Source organism: Peromyscus californicus, unplaced genomic scaffold, assembly GCF_007827085.1.
Source record: "Peromyscus californicus insignis strain IS unplaced genomic scaffold, ASM782708v3 Scaffold_5__1_contigs__length_169319896, whole genome shotgun sequence".
Classification (NCBI taxonomy): Eukaryota; Metazoa; Chordata; class Mammalia; order Rodentia; family Cricetidae; genus Peromyscus; species Peromyscus californicus.
This window is the reverse complement of record NW_026294573.1, coordinates 90,667,610-90,674,429: the sequence shown is the minus strand read 5'-3', so window position 1 is coordinate 90,674,429 and position 6,820 is coordinate 90,667,610.

Sequence of the window (6,820 nt, the reverse complement as noted above, 5' to 3'; positions counted from 1 at the left end):
AAGGGCATGACCCAAATCCTAGCACCTGGGGGATGAAGCAAAGGGATCATGAGTTGAGGCTAGCCTGGGCCATGTAGAGAAATCTGATCTCACCAGCAAAGCAAAACGAAGAGTAAACGCCCCTCATCGCACAGTTTGGGTTTAATATTGCTGCTTTGAAGCTTTTTAAAATCCAAATATTTTCCATGAAATTGTCATTGACTATGCTTCAAAAACGCGAGTTTCAGTTTTTGCCAAGTCTAAGCTAAAAAAAAAATCTCATTTTAATTTGTCATATTGGCTGCAAATATTTTTCTCAGTCTCTTGATGACTTTTTCGTGTATTTGTGGTGTTCTGAATGTTGATGAGGTCAGATTTAGAAACCATGTTCTTTTATCTTATCATGGCTCTTAAAAATGTCTCCCAATGGAGACAAGAGTGTTAAATAACATTGAAAACAAAGATCACGGCCTTGGAGCTGACCTTAGTTAATAGAGTTGATAGAGCTCGGCATGCTTGAAAACCTTGGCTTCAATCCCTAGGACTGCACAAACCAGACATGGTGGAGCAAGCTGTTAGTGGAGGCGGCAGGGTCAGAAGTTCAAGGTCACCCTCTGCTACATAGCAACCTACATGCTTCTGGTAGAAATTTATTACGGTGTGTGTGTGTGTGTGTGTGTGTGTGTGTGTGTGTGTGTGTGTGTGTGTGGCAGGGGTTAGGTACAGATGGTTCTCTTACTACGAGGGAGAGAAGTTGAACCTGAGCTGGTGTAGATACCCAGAGATCCTCGGCTGAAGAAAGTGCAGGCAAGGAAGGCTTCCTAGAGGAGGAGGCATCTGAGTTGGACCTGAATGGCCAGGCTGGCATGGGACATGTGAATATGAGGAAAGAAGACACAGCGGAGGACATCCTGAGGATATTCACCGTCACATTCTTTGTAGGACAGGGGCAAGGAGACACTGTGGGGCACTGGCCAGAATACTTATCCTTAAAGTATTGGCAGATGTAAGCTTTCTCCACCTTGCAAAGAGAGCTGGGGTAAAAGAGGCCATTTGAAGGTTTGACCTCCACTCTCCAAATTGAAGTATTCATTTCATTCATAATCACATTTGCAGTAGGAATGTAAATCAAAGGGGGACACAGAATGAAAAAAATCTGTCCCTTTTGAAGACTTGTCCTTGGGGTAATAGAATCTGCATGCAAATAGTACAGGCCAGGACCAGGGTAACTCTTACAGCTGGAGGAGCAGCTTCTGGGTACTCTCCAGGGTCTTATGCAGTGAGAGAGGGTGCCAAGGTGCTTTGGCCAGTGTTGGGCTCACAGGAGGACAGAGCAAAATGTCAGGGCCCTTAGGACCTAGTCCAGCTACAAGAGCCCTCCCTCCTTCTGAGCACCAGCTTCTCTGTGTCCATCTTCCAGTCATGTTCTATGGAGGTGGGTCTGGAACCCAGAAGCTCACAACTGCCTGGGAGCCGATGCCCCCTTCTGGCCCCTGTGGAACCCACACACATGTGCACTCACACAAACACACAGTTAAAAATAAACACTGTCCTTGTGTCGTAAGGCAAACACTATAGTTGTTCCTGTAGATGTAATTCTAAACGGTCTTATCAAATAAGAAACACAGAGCCAAATAAAGAGTTAAAAGCCCAGAGATCGAGCAGTAGCCAAGAGCTAAGGCCACCTTATCTTACCATTCGCTGCTGTCCTTCCCCTGAGTGAGAGACCTTCTTCCTGTGTCCTGTCTTTTTATTGCCTTTCTGTTCTGCCTTCCCATTGGTTCCAAACCCAACTACATGACCTTCTCGTCACTGCCTGTCTATACAGACCTCCAGGTCTCTATGGTTGGTACTGGGATTAAAGGTGTGTGTCACCAAGCTGGCTGTGTCCTTGAACACACAGACTTTGCCTGCCATGTGATCGGATTAAGGACGTGTGCTACCACTACCAAACTTCTGCTTAATGACTTGCTCTTAGCTCTGATCCCCAGGCAATTTTATTAACATACAAATAAAGTCACATTTCAGCACAAATAAAACATCATCATAGTTCCTTTGGGTCAGACCCTTAAATGTGGGATTATTGGTTATGAGTTTGCTCTTTAGTGTCCTTTGCAACCACTGTGCCACTCCCTGTCCCCATGGGTTTGATTTTTCTTAATATTTTTAAAATTATTCTTACATTTTTAACATTACAAAATTTTAGTTATATGTATATGTCTGTGTGTATGCCGTGTGTGTGTGTGTGTGTGTGTGTGTGTGTGTGTGTGTGTGTGTCCTCAGAGGCCAGGAGAGGGTATTAGATCCCCTAGAGATTATATTATAGGTGGTGTGAACCACCTGTCATGGATGTTGGAACCCGAACTCAGGTCTTCTGGAAGATCAGCAAATGCTCTTAATCACTGAGATACCGCTGCAGCTCTTGAATTTGTTTATTCTGGACAACTTATTATAAATGAAAGCATGTGACCTTTTGTGACTGGCTTCTTTCACTTAATATGTTTTTAAAAATAATTAATTTTGAGCTTCATTTGTATGCATGAATGGAGGCCAGGAGGACGTCAAGGGTTTAGTCTCTGTCATAGTCCCTTGAGACAAGGTCTTTTACTGAACCTGGAGCTAGGCTGGCAGCCAGAAAGTCCAATAATCCTCCTGTCTCTGCACCCACACAGAGCTGGGGTTACAAGCACGTGTGACCACACCTAGGTTTTTACATGGGTGCTGGGGACTAGAACTCAGGTCCACGTGTTTGGGTCGCAAGCACTCTTACTCACTACGCCATCTTCCCAGGCCTTGATAATGTTTTTAAGGTCAGTCCATGTGACATGGATCAGCATTCCATTGCTCTTACTGACCAGGTAATGACACCCCACTGAGTAGACTCATGCGTCTTATTTACTAATTCACCAACTGGAGGATGGGTGGGTTGTTTCCATTTTGGGGGGCCATTACAAACTGTAGATGAATTTCTAAATGATCTTATTAAATAAAAAACAAGGAGCCAGATATAGGGGTGAAAGCCTGAGAGAGATCAGGGAATTAGGGAAAGCCACAGCTAACTTTACTTCACCAACTCGGCAGCTTCTAAATGCGAGATATTTCCTGTCTACCCACGCCTATATGGCTTGCTGTTCTGCCATCTGATTTGTGCTTTCTGTCCAGCTAATATCACTTCCTCTTCCTGCCCAACTCTGTCACTTCCTGTCTGTCTGTACAGACCTCCAGACCTCCATGGTTAACTAGTGTTGGAATTTAAGGCGTGTGTCACCACACTTGGCTCTCTCTCTAGTGTGGCTTTGAATTCACATAGATCCAGACAGATCCCTGCCAGCCAAGTGATAGGATTAAGGGCATGTTTTACCGTTGCCCGACTTCTTTGTTTACTTATAATGCTTGTTTTTTTCCCTCTGATCTCCAGGCAAGCTTTATTTATTAAAGTACAAATAAAATATCACCACATTTCAACACAAATAAAATATCACCACAACAAAACATCTTGCTATGAACATCTTCCTTTGTTCTTAAATAGTGTGAAGAAAGTAGAGGGGAGAGCTTTCTCCTGGATGAGAAAGGCTTAAAAGTACACACAGTAGGACAGACAGACAGACAGATGGGCACACTCACACACCCCTGGGAGGACTTACCTGAGGTTGATGTGCTTAAGTAAGTTAGGAGAAACACAAGAGGTTGGTGTAGGGGGTGGTGCTTACAAAGGAAAGTCCAGCTCTTAGGTCTCTGAACTCCCATGCTTCCAGATAATGTTGACCCAAGTCAAAGGCAGAATTCTTACAAGCTAGCTGTAATTAAGCCCAACATAGACTGGGTGTAAGCAACAGACTGCGGAAGGCCTAGGGATTCAGTACTTTTAAGAAAGTGTTTCTCAACTCTACTCTCATTGCTGAGTCAGGCAGAGAGTTCAAGCTCGAGCTTGAAATAAAGTCTCTTTGCTTTTACACATGGGATTCAGTCTACATGGTGTTCTTTCGGGGGCCCCTGAGATCTGAGTATAACAGTAATCCCTATAAAATCAAAATTAAAAAAATCACATAGTTCTAACATATAATGGCACAGGATATACATTCCCATTCCAAAACATAGGGAAGCAAGCATAATGAGGAATTACTGGACCAAAGAAAGACCAAAAAACAAAACACCAAAAAACAAACAAACAAACAAGCAAACAAACAAGAGGAAGTGTTTCTCTAGACTCTCCTGTTTATGTTACGGAGGGCTGAATGGTGGCTCGTAAGTAGTGTGGGTTTGGTTTAGAAACCTGACTTCTGGCCTTGATCTCTATCATGCTCCTTCTTATTTCCACATGCCCAAAGCTCGCCAGGCAGGCCTCTCTCTACAGTCTCAGTGAAATCTAAGACCAGAGTTCCTTCCCGGAGGGCCAGGGTTAGGCCAGAGTGATGTCATCCTGGGGACACAGCCCGGCAGCTGCCCTGCTCCAGCCAGTGCCCTTCCCACGGGGCTCTTCCCCTTGTCTTCTCCTGGCAATGTCAGGCGTATTTTTTTCTTGTGTTTTTCTCCTTTTCACTATTTTATCAGCTGTGCAACTTAGTTTATGAAGCACAAGAAAACGAGACAGTATTATGAACACATAGGAGAACAGAGTTTCATTGGGTCTTTGGGGAAATGGATTTCCATTTCATGTGAGGTTCTATGTCAGAATCATTCCTACACTTCAGAACCAATAGCCTATTGGACAAAGAAAAAGGGGGGGGGACTCCAGGGACATTGGGTTTTGGTGATCTAGCTTCTGCATCTGGTGACACTTCCACTCTGCGGGTGGAGAGCACCTCCCATAGCTCCCCCCAACAGATGCTGAAATGTGAGCGCCTGCATTGTCAGTATCCACTGCAGCTAAGTGTGTGCTGAGGACAAATGCCTGCCCCCAAATTCTGACCAGAACTCAGGGGTGACAAGAAGCAGGAGCTGTGGCAGCTGTGTACAGTAAGAGGGCAGATGTTGGGACAGTTCGCCATGTCTACAGCAGGGTCGGCCTGGAGGCGTCTGTGGTCCGCACGATACTCTGTGGCTAGGGGTAGTGGCATGGGCTCCTGGCTTAGGAACAGGTCTGGCATTGTTCCTGGCTACACCACTCTAGAAGTCCCTTCATAGGCATGCCCACTTAGTTTGTTGAGATGGAAGAGGGCAGGGGAGACAAGTTCCTCATGTTATTGGCATTTGTCTGCCTGGCACAGAATGGGGGAATGCACGCTAAAGTTGCCAGGAATGATCTAATATCCTGCAGACGCCTGCTGGGACTGTGGACCTGCTGTGGTCAACTGCCAGTTCTGAAAGATTGGCAAGTACCAATCAAGACCTCAAAGCCCCTTCCATCAAGGCGGAGCAGGGTGGCATATTGGCACTTGGGAAGTAATGGCAGGAGAATTGCCACTCGTTCAAGGGCAGAATGGGCTACATGAAAAATAATGGAAGGCAGAGCTGGAGAGATGGCTCAGCGGGTAAGAAGAGCACTGGCTGTTCTCCAGAGGACCTGGGGTTGGTTCCTAGCACCCACATGGCAGCTCACAGTCATCTCTAATTCCAGATTCCAGAGATCTAATGCTCTCTTCTAGCCTCCTTGGGCACCAGGCATTTGTGTGCTACATAGACACACATACGGCAAACATTCACACATATTACAAAAATCAATCTTTAAAACAAACAAACTAACTAACACACAGTTGAGGAGCTGGGGAGACTACTCTGGAGAAAGCATTGGCCATGCAAGTGATTGGAGTTTGGCTCTTCAGAACCCATATCATGTCAGGCTGACATGATGGTCTGCCTCTAATTCCAGTGCTGCGAAGGCAAGAGACAAGGGACCTCCTGAACAAGCTGGCTTGCTAGACTAGATCTCTCAGGGTTCCATTGAGAGATCCTGTTGCAGTGAATAAGGTGGAGAGTGATTGAGCAAGACTTCTGCTACCAAGTTCAAACTCAGGCCTCCACATGTTCACATACACAAACTTGTGCATCTGCTCACATGGGTGTGCCCACATCCGTGTGAACATGTATACAAGCACGCATATCACACAAATACACATAAAGACAATCAAACAAACAAAAACAAACCTCGTGCATGCAGCGGGTGGGGAAGTAGCCTTTCATTAACAAAATGAATGGCTTTCCAGCTGGGACAAAAGGTCTAAGTTCTTTAGGCCGGAGAGCCCTCCAGCTCTTTTGAGTCATCTGTGGGTTCCAGGACAGCTCAGGTTATGACCTAGTACCTCTTACGGTCTCTGGGAGGAAGCTGTCACCTTGCATAGCTCTGGGGGACAACATTCATAATGTTGTCTATGAAGAATAGAGATGGTGAGAATGTGAGGCTGGCCATGGGGCCACTTGTCTGGGATAGAGACTGTAACTTAGACCAGGCAGGGGTGGGGTGGGAGAGCATGCACGTACACCCCCACAGGGGAAGGAAATATGGTCGTCTACACTGGAAACTGAGCATTATCAGAAAACTTCACAGAGTGCATGTGCCAAGACCGTCAGTCAACAGAGGACATCAAGACCCAGGCTAAGAACCCAACCCGCTGTCGACTTGTGAGCCCTACTTCCCAAGCACTTGTGAAGCCTCTAGGAGTTCTAGTACCCAGAGGTGAGGTGGGGAGAGGAAGGTCAGAGAGAATCTGGGCTTCTAGAAATAACTAGGATAACTCAGAAAAGCTAGAAGACTGCTCAACTCATACATGGAAGCTATCTCCCACTTAGATGGGAGTCTCAGTGTGAGGAATTGTCTAGTTTGATTAGTTTGACCCGTGGGTTTTCTTAACTGGGCTGAGGCTCCTGTATTAAATGAAAAGGAGAGTGCTGAGTATAGCATGCA